Source organism: Pseudorca crassidens, chromosome 19, assembly GCF_039906515.1.
Source record: "Pseudorca crassidens isolate mPseCra1 chromosome 19, mPseCra1.hap1, whole genome shotgun sequence".
Taxonomy (NCBI): domain Eukaryota; kingdom Metazoa; phylum Chordata; class Mammalia; order Artiodactyla; family Delphinidae; genus Pseudorca; species Pseudorca crassidens.
In genome coordinates, this window is record NC_090314.1 from 33,410,796 (window position 1) to 33,424,179 (window position 13,384).

General features: G+C 48.7%; 1 protein-coding gene across 13 annotated transcripts in view; it reads left to right on the forward strand.

Annotated features, from left to right (window-relative positions):
• Positions 1-13,384, forward strand: part of MSI2 (musashi RNA binding protein 2) — a 389,103-nt gene that overhangs the window by 69,945 nt on the left and 305,774 nt on the right. The window lies entirely within an intron of this gene.

Sequence of the window (13,384 nt, forward strand, 5' to 3'; positions counted from 1 at the left end):
TCTGGTAAGGACATGGACATGGATACTGCATGAAAGGGGGAGCCTCAGCAGGGTTTGGGGGACAGGATTGATAAGAGAGGGCTTCCATCTTAGAAAGACCACCAGCTGCTGTGTGACGTGGAGACTGCAGAGGGGCAGAGGGGAAAGCAAGGAGGCCAGTTAGGAGGCTGCTCTGCTTGTCCAAGGACCAGGGTGGTGGTGAGAAGTGGTTCGATTCCAGATATGTCTTGAAGGTGGAGCCTATGGGATTTGCTGAGGACGGGGAAGGGGGAAGTGTGGGAAGAGGAGAGTCAAGGGAAAGACCAGGGTGTTTGGACTGAGCACGTAGGAACCTCTGATGGGGAAGACTGGCAGGAATAGCTTTGGAGGTGAAGATCAGACAGCGGAAACTTTCCACTTTGGATGCATCTTATACTTAACGTATATGTTTAAAGCAGCAGCATTTCTTTTTTCTTGAAAAAGCTGTTAGTAATCAGTGTTGCATCTTATGACTGTTTTGACATACATGGAATGAGGGAATATTGTAGGAACCATCCATTGAGCTCTTGTATGAGCTCTTGTATGCCAAGAACCAAAATCTGAATTAGTTATCTATTGCTGCGTAACAAGTCACTCCAGAATTTAGCAGCTTAAAATAAGCCAACATTGATTATCTCACAGAGCCTCTGAGGGTCAGGAATCTGGAGTGGGATTAGCTGGGTGGTTGTGGTTCAAGGTCCCTCATGAGGTTGAAGTCAAGCAGTCGTTCAGGGCTGCAGTCATCTGAAAGCTCAACTGGGGCCAGAGGGTCTGCTTCCAAGTTCACTTGCAGGCTGTTGGCTGGAGGCTTCAGGGCCTGTCCACATGGGCCTTTCCAGGGACCCTCACAGTACTGCAGCTGGCTCCCCCCGAGCTTGACAACCACAATTTCTTTTAGCTCTTACAGTTATCTTCTAGGCTCAGCACTTTTTTTTTTTTTTTGGCCATGCTGCACAGCCTGCGGGATTTTAGTTCCCTGACCAGGGATCGAACCCAGGCCACGGCAGTGAAAGCGCCAAGTCCTAACCACTGGACCTCCGGGGAATTCCCATAGGCTCGGCATTTTAACCTGGACTTCCAGGTGAGGAAACTGAGGCTCAGGGAGGTTGGTTCCACAGAAGCCAGCAGTTAGACCGGGATGCCATCCCTGATGAGGTGGACTCCAACCTTGTTTTCTTTTCTAAAGCCCCACAGGGTTGCTTGTGTTTTTCTGATGCTGTGGTCTAGGATTGATGCCAGGAACCCCTTTGGGGTCATTATCTTTCACTTCAACTGGTTGATGACGCTGGCGTGGTCCATGTTTAAAAGCACTGTGTTGTCTGAAACTCACTTTGTCTCCAGCCCTGACTCCCAACCTCACTCTCTTTCCTCATTCTCCAGCCGTCACGACTGGGGAGTCTCAGAGGCTGGTTCTGTCCTCTGGGAAGGCCCTGGCCTCTGTGTCCCTGGCTAGCCAAGGTGCTCAGGCGCGCCGAGAGTCTCTGGCGGCTCTTCCCGTGGTGACCACCCCCTTGGCAACGAGCAGTGGTGTTGGGTTGTTGTCTGGGTGGTGACTTGGGTCACCCGGATTGGTCTGTTGACAAGCATAAACTGTGGCTTCCTCCTTTCCAGAAGTAATGGTTATTAATATTTTTTCCAAATTAGAGAATGAATGCCTGCCCCTTACAGAAGATTTAAAACATATAGAGGGCTTCCCTGGTGGCGCAGTGGTTGAGAGTCCACCTGCCGATGCAGGGGACACGGGTTTGTGCCCTGGTCTGGGAAGATCCCACATGCTGTGGAGCGGCTGGGCCCGTGAGCCATGGCCGCTGAGGCTGCACGTCCGGAGCCGGTGCTCTGCAATGGTAGAGGCCACAACAGTGAGAGGCCCGCATACCACACACACAAAAAAAATAAATAAAAAAATAAAACATATAGGAAGGTATTAAAAAAAAAGTTCATAATCCCACTACTTAGACATAACAGCTTTGTAATGTGTTGGTGTGTTATCATTTTGTGTATACCTGTATATTTAAAAACAGAATTGGAAAAAACCCAGAATCGGAATCACACTGAGGTGCGTGTGTGTATGTGCGTTTTTGTTTTTGGATATTTGTTTATTTATTTGGCCGCACTGGGTCTTAGTTGCGGCATGTGGGATCTGTATTTTAGTTGCAGCATGCGGACTCTTAGCTGCGGCATGCAGGATCTAGTTCCCTGACCGGAGATCGAACCCGGGCCCCCTGCATTGGGATCGTGGAGTCCTAACCAATGGACCACCAGGGAAGTCCCGTGTGTGCGTTTTTGTATTCAGGCTTTTTCATTTAATCGTGCTTTGTAATAATTTTCACGTCATTAGATGGTTGTGAAAACATGGTTTTTAATTGCTGTATAACATGCCATCATTTCGATGTAAAAACTGCAAGGACGAGATGTGTAAGGATTTAATTTCATACCCCACAAGACTGCACAGGGTAGAGCAGAAAACGAGCGCAGATTGAAGTTAGAGAGCCTGGATCTGAGACCTGATTTTACCACGTTGGCAAATTATTTAAATTCTGAGTCTCAGTTTCCGTATCTGTAACATGTGGATAATATTATGTGCCTTACGGTTGTGAGGACTAAATGAGATAATGCCTGTATAAATCCTTAGTAAACTGCAAGTTGTGTTATTTTCGTTCAAGACCCTCGTTATATTTCTTCCAGATCAGTCTTCCGGACATCCATACTCATGCCTTGGGAATCATGGTTTTTCAATGTTTGCTCTGGGTGTCGTCCTTAGAAGACCCGTTGAAGGCGATTATGTTTAGGTTGGGCAGGGTGGTCAGGGAGCTATCTTACAAGGTTAGATGGTAGTCCCTTTGGAGAGCAGAGAGCCAGGCGTGGTTAACGTGGCCCCAGGAAGTTTTGTTGATGGAGAGGGTGTCGGGAGCTTGGGGCAGGCCCAGGAGGCACTGTGAGTGGCCGGTGCTGGGAGAGGTGCCCGAGGGGAACTTGACCCTGCCCATGATTCGGGGCGTTGTTAGCTGTGGGCATCAACAGTTTCCAGTCAAGTGGGCAGGTAATCGCCATAGCAGGACACACCTGGGAATGGGGAGGGGACAGGGAGAGAGCCTTTCCTGGCAGAGATGCAGGCAGAGGTTGGCTGAGGGGTGCTTTCCTTAGTGAGGAGCATCCTGTACCTGCCCGTCACCTGCGTTTTGGGCTGGGGTTTCCCTAGAAGGGACGGGGCAGGGTCTGCTGGTCCTGCGTTAAGAGGGGAGGGGGAGATAAGAGCCTGTCTCCTCTCCCTGTTGTGATGGGGGAGCACCTGTCGGCATGTGTGGACTCCCGGAGGTGACCGTGGACGGTCGTTTTTGTGTATTTTACTCCTCCTGTTTGTGTCTGTGTTGAAGGTAGATTTCATGAGCGGAGCGCCCCGCCTGTCTTGTTGGCGCCTTACCCTCAGCGCCCAGAATGTAGGTGCTCAGTCACTGAGCGTGGGAGCGGCTGAGGACAGGATATGCTCAGAGGACAAGTGACCCGCCAGACCAGGGGCTGTTGAAGTGAGTTGCAGAGGCCTGTCTAGGGCACAGGCACAGTTGTCCAGAAGGCTGGGACGCCCTGGTCAGTCTCCCTGGTCTCGTTTTGCTCCTGGGAGGAGTGGGGAGGATACTGCCCTGCAGGGGTGGGGATTGGGGATTGTGTGCCGTGCGCACAAGTGCCCAGTGTGTCTCTGAGGCCTGGCGGCTCTGACGGGTGCCGCTACCCTTCAGCAGACGGGAGGCTGCTGAGCCAGGCACAGAGGACGCGCCTCTGGGGCATCGGAGAAGCGTGGGGCACGTGGCTGGTCCACGCCTGTGTTTCTCTGCAGGAGTCCTCGAGAGCGTAAATAAAGACCAGTGATTCAGGCCCCTCTGAAGATCGTTGGTCCCAGTTGCTGGGGGCCCCTGAGGCTGCGTGACTCCGAGCCGGCCTCTGCCTGGGGAGCTGGCCTGGATGCGCTGGCCCAGGGGCGGGTCTCGCCTGCAGGCCTCCCCCTCGTGCTGGTGCGGAAACCTCTCTTCCTCATTTAGGTTCGCTTGGCTTTTTGTTCAAGGCTGCAGTTTCAGGGGCGCAGATAACGTGGGGCTTCCTGCTCTCCCTCCGCCGTCCCTGCTGTCACCTCCAGGAGGCCACCTCCTGCGTGGGGAAGGAGACCCGTTCACGCCTCCCTTTGTCTTCCTTGCCTTCTTCAGGAGGAGAGTCCTTTCTTTTTTCTTTGAATGCAGCCAGCCTCTGAAGATCCTTTCCAGATCAATTTGGCTTGTCAGGGGTGCCAGGCTTAAGTTTTCAGGCTGCTGAAGAAGAGGGGAATGGTGGAGGTGGGGAGGGGCCGCGGAGCAGACTTTCTTTCTCTTTGTGGCTTTCAGAAGAAAATCACGCATGTTAAATGATGCAAATATCTGTATTTTATGTTTCAAAAAGACAAACGGCATAAATGCAGATTATAGGGTATTCCTTAGAACTGTCCATCACACGGCGCTCCTGGGAACAGCAGGCAGGCAGGCGCACAGCCGGATGGGGGAGCCTGGCTTGGCTTTGGGGCAGCCTCCAGGGGGTCGGCATATTTAGGTCGTTTAGGTCTCATGGATTGATTCAGGACCAGCTTCAAAGCCAACTAGTTGAGACCTCCCTGGCAGTCCAGGGGTTAAGACTTCGCCTTCCAGTGTCGGGGGTGCAGGTTCGATCCCCGGTCAGGGAGCTAAGATCCCACATGCATTGCGGCCAAAAAACATAAAACAGAAGCAATATTGTAACAAATTCAATAAAGACTTTAACAGCGGTCCACATAAAAACATCTTAAAGAAGGAAAAAAGCCAACTGGTTTTCCAGATGTTTCGTCTTTACAGGCACTTAAAGTAAAAGCCATTTCCATTTCCTTGGGTTTGATCCGCACTGACCAGCCTTCAGCTCGTCCCACTTGTGGGATTCTTTGTCTTCTGGCTCAGGAACTGGCACATCTGGCACCTTCCACGCCTTCCTTCCTTCAGTGTTTGGTGCCCACGTGTCCTGGCTGTGCTGTCGTGGATTAAGGTCCACGGTGGAGAGGGGTTGATAAGCTTTCTCACCCTTTCTCCTTTCCAATCCGCCATGATGGCCGGTACGGCCGTTCTTCTCTCCCAGGAAAGATTCTTCAAGTACGTGTTCAGGGAAGTGAGCTGTGGCTGTCCTGTGCTTAGAGCGGTCAGTGGGTGCTTCTGCGGAGCTGCGGCTCCATCACTAGATGAGGACTTCTGGGCCTCACAACTCTAGGCACCTCTTCCAGCTTTTCATGGTCTGTGTGACTTGGGTTGTGGTCTCCTGGAGAGAGCTTCCCCCAGGGTCCCCTGTCCCCTGTAAAAGAGAATGAATTCTTCTCTTTAAAGTTGTGGGCCTGCCTGAAACTGGGTGTTGGAACCCAGCCCCCTGCGTCCAGGTGTGGGTTCTATCCCTTCCTCTCTTGTTGACCTTGCATGATAACAATAAATATTTCTTGAGCATTTGCCTTGGGCCGTCTCACCGTAACTCCACGAAGTCCCATTTGGTCCTTACAGCAACCCGATGAGAAAGGTTTCATTCCCCCATTTTGTGAGCCTTCATGAGGCCCAGATACACGCAGCCCGACATGGTGGGTCAGTGTCCAAACACGTGGAGTCTGCCTCTCGATCCCACACCCTGACGGCCGCTGCACCGTGCAGCCCTAACCGCTGTGCTGTGATTTGCTGAGTCTGCCGAAGGCCTACGAGATGGAGATCCGGTGTCAACACTGCAGGGCTCCTTGGAGGCTAAAATGAGATGAAACGTAATAATGACTCAGTCCCTGACACATAGGAGGAGCCCAGCAAATGTTAGTTCCCTTCTTTTGTCCCCTTGGGACAAGGGGGTGGGGCACGAGAAACAGAGGGACATTCATGCCCTGCTTGGCAGCCTTGGTGGTACGGAGGGCAGGACCAGAAAGGGGAAGTGTGGGGTCCCCCTCCCTGTGGCCGGCAGCCTTCCGGGACATAGGGTGCAGCGGGACACTTCTTCCTGGGGAAAAGTCTGTAGTCGGCAGTGTCGCCAGGTAGACACTTGAGTCTTATTGGAGTGGAGATTGGGTGCTGGTCCTTCTGACTCTGGGCCAGGCCTGGAGCTGGGCCCTGGAGACTGAGCGTGTGCCCCTCTGCCGAAACTCCCGGTGTCCCAGATGCCCTTGTCGGTGCTGGCAGGCCTGGCGTCTGGTCAGTACTGCCATGTCGGGCTGCTCCCCGACAGCACTGGTCCCCATGAACCTGCCAGGAGGGGACCTCAGCAGGAACAGGGCTCTCCTCTGAACCTGGATTTGCATTGCTGTACCCCAGTCTGTCCTGAAGGTGCCCAGGTGGGACTGAGAAACCGGTGGTACACTGTGGAGAGATTCAGGGGCGACCTGGGGGAGCGTGGAGTTCCGGGCCTGGTGTGAGGAAGCTCTTGGACCTTTTTCCCAGCCCTCTTTTTTGTTCTTCCAGGTGGATCAGGTAAGGAGGTCAAGTCAGGACAGAGTCTGGAAGGTAAATGGGGGCGGGGGGAGGGGGGAGAAGCCGGGAAGGTGACCCCTGGAGCCTGTTAGAATTGCAGGAGCTCAGACCCCATCTCAGATCTTGGAGTCAGAATCTGCATCTTAACGAGCTCCCCAGATGATTCCTGGGCACCAGAAGGTCTGAGCAGCCCTGCTCGAGATTTTCTTTGGAGCCGTGAAGAGTTAGGATTGTACTCTTCCACACACCTACCTTCAAAAAACGTTAAGAAGTAATAATGCGTTCAGAAGATTGAAATCAGTCCAGCTTAACTAAAACGAAGGAAAACAAGATACAACAAAGCACCACCTGGTGCCTGAGTGAGAGATGGAGTTGGGTGCTTCCTTGCTCGGTCCTCACACCCTCACCTGGCTGGGAACCTGCACCACCTAAGGCCAGAATGCTGTCTGTCAGTCCTTCTCCGTTCTCTTTCTGTGATGTGGATGAATGACTTTGGGGAGAGTGTTTGTAGCAAGTGGGAGCTCTGGGTAAGCTGCTCTTTGGGCCACATTTGCTTTTCTTGCTTGTATTTCAGACCTTAATGTGCTTTTTCTTTCCTTGCTTTGTTTTTTGGGATAATGGCAAAATCACCGCTCATGGGCACCGCCACAAATATTACACAAAAGCCCTTTGAAAAGAGCTTTATCTGAGCACAAAGTACTTAGAATTGAAGACCCCCAGGGATCGGCCTCCGTGGCTCCTGTTTTCCCTCTCCTCTCCCTCTTCTTCATCTCCCCTCTCTTCTGACCCCCTCTCTCCCTGTCCTCTTTCTCTTTTCTTCATTCAAACTTGCAGTGGAACCGGAGTGAGCTACCGATTGCCCTATTTTCAGATGATTTGCATGTCAGAGAGAGCAGAGTAATTGGTGTTTAACCAGAACAAAAGAGGATCTGTTTTCTAAACGAAAAAGAATTTTTGAAGTAGACCCTACTGCCTCTATTGCCTTTGTCTTTCCTCTCATTAGGAATTGAATAGGATGGCCCTGAAATGAGGATGTGGGAGATACTGCTTTGGTCGTCATGCTTTTTGAGCTAATTGGTTTCAAAATTATATTTGATGTGGATCTGAGGGATGTTGGCAAAACACCTCATTGGGACGTGGACATCCTGTCCCGCAACCGCGGGAGGATTGGGCTGTAAGAGGTGGTGTTGAAACTCAGTTCACCTTCCGAGTTGAGCGCTCTGATGGGCCACCCCGGAGACGGTGATCTTTCTCCAAACCTTTGGATTGGGCCTCTGTCCTCTGGGTTTGGAGGAAGCCCCTGGGTATTGTCAAGGGGAGCCTCAGAGGGCAAGGTTCAGTAGAACCTTCCCTGGCTGTTTGACTTCTAGTGAGGAGATGTCTAGTCATTACTTTGTGGTATTTTAGTGAGGGAGTGAAGTTGGAAAATGCCATTTTACCTTGGTTAGAGGGAGAAGATCTAAATGTGGACTAGGAAATTGGCAGCGTATCTGGTAGAAACCTCTAGATCCACTTTATACGTAGAAATTGTTTCATCAACTCACAGTTATGTTCTCCTCCTTCGGGAGTTTACCAGCATCTGGTGGTGTCATATAGTTGTGTGAAACTTGAGTGAATTTTGAAGACTTTCAGTAATGTCTCAGTGACCACAAAAATATCTTTAAAAAGTAAAAAAGTAAAATAACGTGATATAAACTTTGGAAAATAGAATGAGTTACAATTGTATCACTCGACAACCACCGGTTTTAATTTTAGTCTATCACCCAATCTTTTGTCTTTGCAGTTCACACACACACACACACACACACACACACACACACACACACACACATTTTGAAATGATCCCAGGATATACGTCGATGACTTTGGGGATTGTGTTTAGGCAAGTATATATTTTAAATAATACCAACTTAAGAGTTCTGTGACCTTGATTCCTTTTTGAGGTCACCCAAATTAGCAAAAAGTTCAGTATTAAATCTCACAACATCTGATACCAGATAAGAAAGAGATACAGATCCTAATGTCCTCCCTCAGAAAATGTGATTAAAATCATTCCACTGTCTTTGTACGTTTGTTACTTTATATTTCTCCAAAACCTGTGAGATAGGTAAGGGTTGAGCCATCTGGACCCACTTTACAGATGAGGAAACGGAGCCCGTCTTAGATGCAGGGGTGGGTGACCTGAGACGAACTGGATGCTAAGCCAGTGGGTGCAGTCCCCAGGTTTAGCCACTAAACCATCCACCCTCCCTCTCTCCATTCCCCTCCCCTTCCTCTTTTTTTTTTTTTTTTTAACGAGGGCCTCTCACTGCTGCGGCCTCTCCCGTTGCGGAGCACAGGCTCCGGACACGTAGGCCCAGCGGCCATGGCTCACGGGCCCAGCCGCTCTGCGGCATGTGGGATCCTCCCGGACCGGGGCACGAACCCGCGTCCCCTGCATCGGCAGGCAGACTCCCAACCACTGCACCACCAGGGAAGCACCCCCTTCCTCTTTATTAGGGAATGACTTAAAACTTAAAGGAAAGTTTTTAAGAATAAGTAGGGAGGACACCTAGTCAATCTTCTGTCAGCATTCTTCCCCCCATGCTCCATCCGTTACTCTCTTTCTCTTTGTAGACACACTTTTTACCCTGAGTGGTTTGGGAATAATTGTGTACATCATGACCCTTCACTCCTAAATAATCCCTGTTTCTAAGAACGGGGTGTTCCCTTACATAACTCAATACAGTTATAAACTTCAGGCAATTTAACATTGATACAGTGCTTTTATGTAATCTACTGTTTGTTCTCCAGTTTGTCAGTTGATCCAGTGTCTTTTATAGAATCCTTCTTCCCTCTATATAGGGTCTAAGGCAGGATCAGGTATTATATCTAGTTTGCTAATGTCTCTTTAGTCTGCTTTAATCTGGAATATTTCCACAGCTTTTCTTTCCCTTTTATGATATTGCCATTTATGAAGAATATAATCCCATTTCTCCAGGAGAACATACTTGCCTAATATTTCTTCATGATTAGATTCAAGTTATGCATTCCTGGCCGGGACGCTACACAGACGTGTTTGTGTCCTTCTCAGGGTGTCACATCTGGAGGCACTTGAGGTCCACCTGCCCCTCTTTGCTGATGTTAATTTTGTTCACCTGGTCAAGTGTTGTTTAGTTTTCTCCACTACGTAGTTGTGATGTTTTCCCTTGTAACTAATAAAAAAGTCTGGGGGGCGAAGCCCTTTAAGACCGTGCTTCTCAGTAGAATTTCCACTGAGAGTTTGCATGCGCTGATGATTTTTGCCTGATCTAGTCTTTATTCTGGTGGTTGCAAAACCACACTCCCTCCATGCTTACCACTTGGCACTTGGCATTCTGCTGTAAGGAAGAGCCATTCCCTCTGTTAATCTGTTTATTATGGGTGTGGACTCGTGGAGTCCTCCTTTTTCAATGGCTTCTTATTCATTACGGTACCTAATTATTTGGTGCTCAGATTGTCCCAGATTTGGCCAGTGAGTGGCCTTTCATTCTGGTTCCCAACATTTTTTTAAGCCCTTCTTTACTTTCTGACACAAAAAGATGTTCCAGGCTCACCTTGCGTGTACCCCCTCCCAGCCCTGGAGTTGGTCATTTCTCCAGGGAGATGGTTTCTTCTTCCAGGAAATGGATTTAGACACCAAGCTCTGAGTGCTGGGTGTGTTCATTGCTCCTAGAGTGCCTTTGCTCATGGTTACCGTGGGTCTTTGCTTCTAGGTCTTTTCAGTGGAGAGTTCTAGGAAATATATGAGTGTAAAGATACATACGCACACACACCCATACACATATGGATGTATACATGCATGATACCCATAGGTATTTTAGAAATCGTGAGTTCATACCATACCTGCATCCAGTCCACCTGCACAGGGTTCTTTCTTGCCTCCTGCGTGCCATCCTTGGGCAGCCGTCCCTCCGCAGGGAGAAGGCTGACTCTCAACGTCAGCCCACTTTCTGGTTTGCTCAGTCCTGAATTACATTGAAAACAGAACCAGAATTGCTTGCCCCTCCACTACCACAAAGCTATTACAGAGTCCAGGATTTGTTTGCAGTTCTTTCCCAACTCCCACCCCACCCCCCAGCTGGAAACTGAGGTGTATAGTCAAAATTGTCAAATAACAGTGTTCATTGATTACTTGGATTTTGTAGGTAGGGTTTGCCACTTCCGTCTTTTATCCCTCTTGCCTCCATCTCCCTACCCTCAGAGGTAACCAACTTCTTTATTTTCTGGTTTGTCATTCCTGTGTTTCTTTTTGTAAAGATAAACAAATTTGTATGTTTTCTTATTTCCTCTTCTTTTTTATGCAGAAGGTAGCACAGTATATATTCTTAAAAGCATCTTATTTTTACAAATGAACTAAAGTCCACACGTTAATTTCTTCAGTTTTTCTTTTCTGCCTATTTTTCTGTTCCAGGATCCCATCCAGGACACCACATTACATTTAGTAGTCTTGTCTCCTAGGCTCGCCTGAGTTGTGACGGTTGCATCTTACTTTTTGAAATATATAGGTGGTGGATGGAGAAGGAGAAAGAGGAAGGTCCAGGGTGGGAGATGAAAAGTGTTAGGTCTGTATCTGCCAAATGTTATTTATCACCTTCATGTTTTTGACCATATCCTCATGCTACATGTATTCCTGGACTTAATACTTTTAAAAAACATTGATTCTGGGCTTCCCTGGTGGCGCAGTGGTTGAGAGTCCGCCTGCCGATGCAGGAGACACGGGTTCGTCCCGCGTCCGGGAAGGTCCCACATGCCGCGGAGCGGCTGGGCCCGTGAGCCATGGCCGCTGAGCCTGCACGTCCGGAGCCTGTGCTCCGCAACGGGAGAGGCCACAACAGTGAGAGGCTCGCGTACCGCAAAAAAAAAAAACCACAAAAAAACCCCACAAAAAAACATTGATTCATTTTTTGACCATAAGGACATTTTATAAGAAAACTTTACATCAATACCATAGATTTTGTCTTATTATTACTTGCCCTCTTGCATTTCTATAGAGTTGCATAAAAATTGCAACCTTTTGAAGTTTAAAAAGCATAACAAGTAAAGTAGCCCCTTCTAATATTTATTCTTAACAAGACTTGAAATGTAAATAATAATATATATATTTTTGGATCTCATGTTTTCTTAATGAAGATGCAAAGCCATTGAGTTCATCAGTCCAACCCATTGATTGAATATGTGTGAGAAACTGAGGCTGGGCCCCTCAGGGGGTTTGAGAAAGAGCTGTTTCTTATAGGGGCAGAAAATAAAAACACGAATAACTATAGTCCGAGCTGAATGAGTTAAATGCTTTTTTTCAATTTAACTTTTTATTTGATATTGGAGTACAGTTGATTTACAATGTTGTGGTAGTTTCAGGCTTACAGTGAAGTGATTCAGTTATACATATATCCATTCTTTTTCACGTTCTTTTCCCATATAGGTTATTACAGAGTATTATGTAGAGTTCCCTGTGCTGTAAGTTAAATGCTTTTAAGACCAAGTATTCCTTTTGTGGTTGTTTGAATCATTAATTAAACATATGACAAAGTGTCCCATTTCTAACAAAATTTAAATAGAATATGCAGAGGGTCCGCAGCATCAGTGTGTGCGTGCCCACGCGTGCACTTTAAAGTTACTCTGGTTATTTTTAAGACAATGCCTTAAAGGTTTTGGGCCACATCGTCGCCTTATCAAATACACACCAGTTGTGTTTCTGTCTTTGTCATGGAGTTCCAAAGGGAAAACTTGCCAGCACTTTACTCTAGCAGATTCCTTAATTAATCAGCCTGTGGTCAATACTCCTGTTCACCATTGTTCCTGGAAATGAGTTATGACAGTCCTGGCCCTTCCCACTTGTTCTTATATTGGCGTAGACGGTAATGATGTGATGTGTTCTGGACCTGCGTTCTAGAAAGGAAGTGGGGATTGATGGATTACTCCACAGTGTACCATCTTATCAAAATGTGAATTATGAGACTTCTAGCTCTTTTAAAATGTTCTTAACTATTCCCGTTTTTAAGTAATGAATGCAGCATTATAGCAGCCCTTTTCAAATTCTAAAAGAAAAGGAGACCCATCCTCCCCGCGGGCCTCCTTGCTTTGCACCCTGTCCCCATCGGGACAGAGCCACCTGTGTGGGTGTCACTGTGCTGCAGATGTGCGGTCTCCTGTCCCTCTCTCCCCACCGGGGTCTTTCACTGAGTTGTTCTGTCTTCATGGTTGTCAATGGCATGTTCAGCGAGGTCACTTCCCAGGGTTTCTCCCTCTGGCACCTGTACCCCCTGGGAAGCAGAAAAGTGGGATTTTGTCCTGGGATCTCCCGGCAGAGTAGGTTCTGCAGGGTCTCCCACATCACCTGCTTCAGTTCCTCCTCAAGTTGCCCAAGTGATCCTTTAGCCTCTGTCAGGACTTTGGGCTCAGGACGTGTCCAGCCGTCCTTTCCTTCCCTCACTCACTGACGCTCTGCCGGGCCCTGTGAGGGGCCAGCGGTGAGCAGGATGCGCTCATTTGGCTTCTGCCTTCTTCGAGCTCGTGGTTCATTTGTAGGATGTGAGCACAGTTCCTCTGTGCTTTGCTGCATGTCTAACCCCTTCTTTCCTACTCGCGGATGCACACGTTGCAATAGAAGGGGTGATTCTTCTCTAGGAGGAATCTAGAATCTGCTGTGCCTTGTTTAGCTGCACTGCGCGGCTTGTGGGGTCTTAGTTCCCCAAGCAGGGATTGCACCTGGGCCACGGCGGTGAGAGCCCGGAGTCCTAACCACTGGACCACCGGGAAGTTCCCCAGCTGTGCCTCCTTAAACGCCAAGTTCCTTGCGCACTTCGGTGCTTTACTAGGGACACAAGTGACTTGCGGTGCATCTGACAATGGCTTGGACACACCTGTGGTGA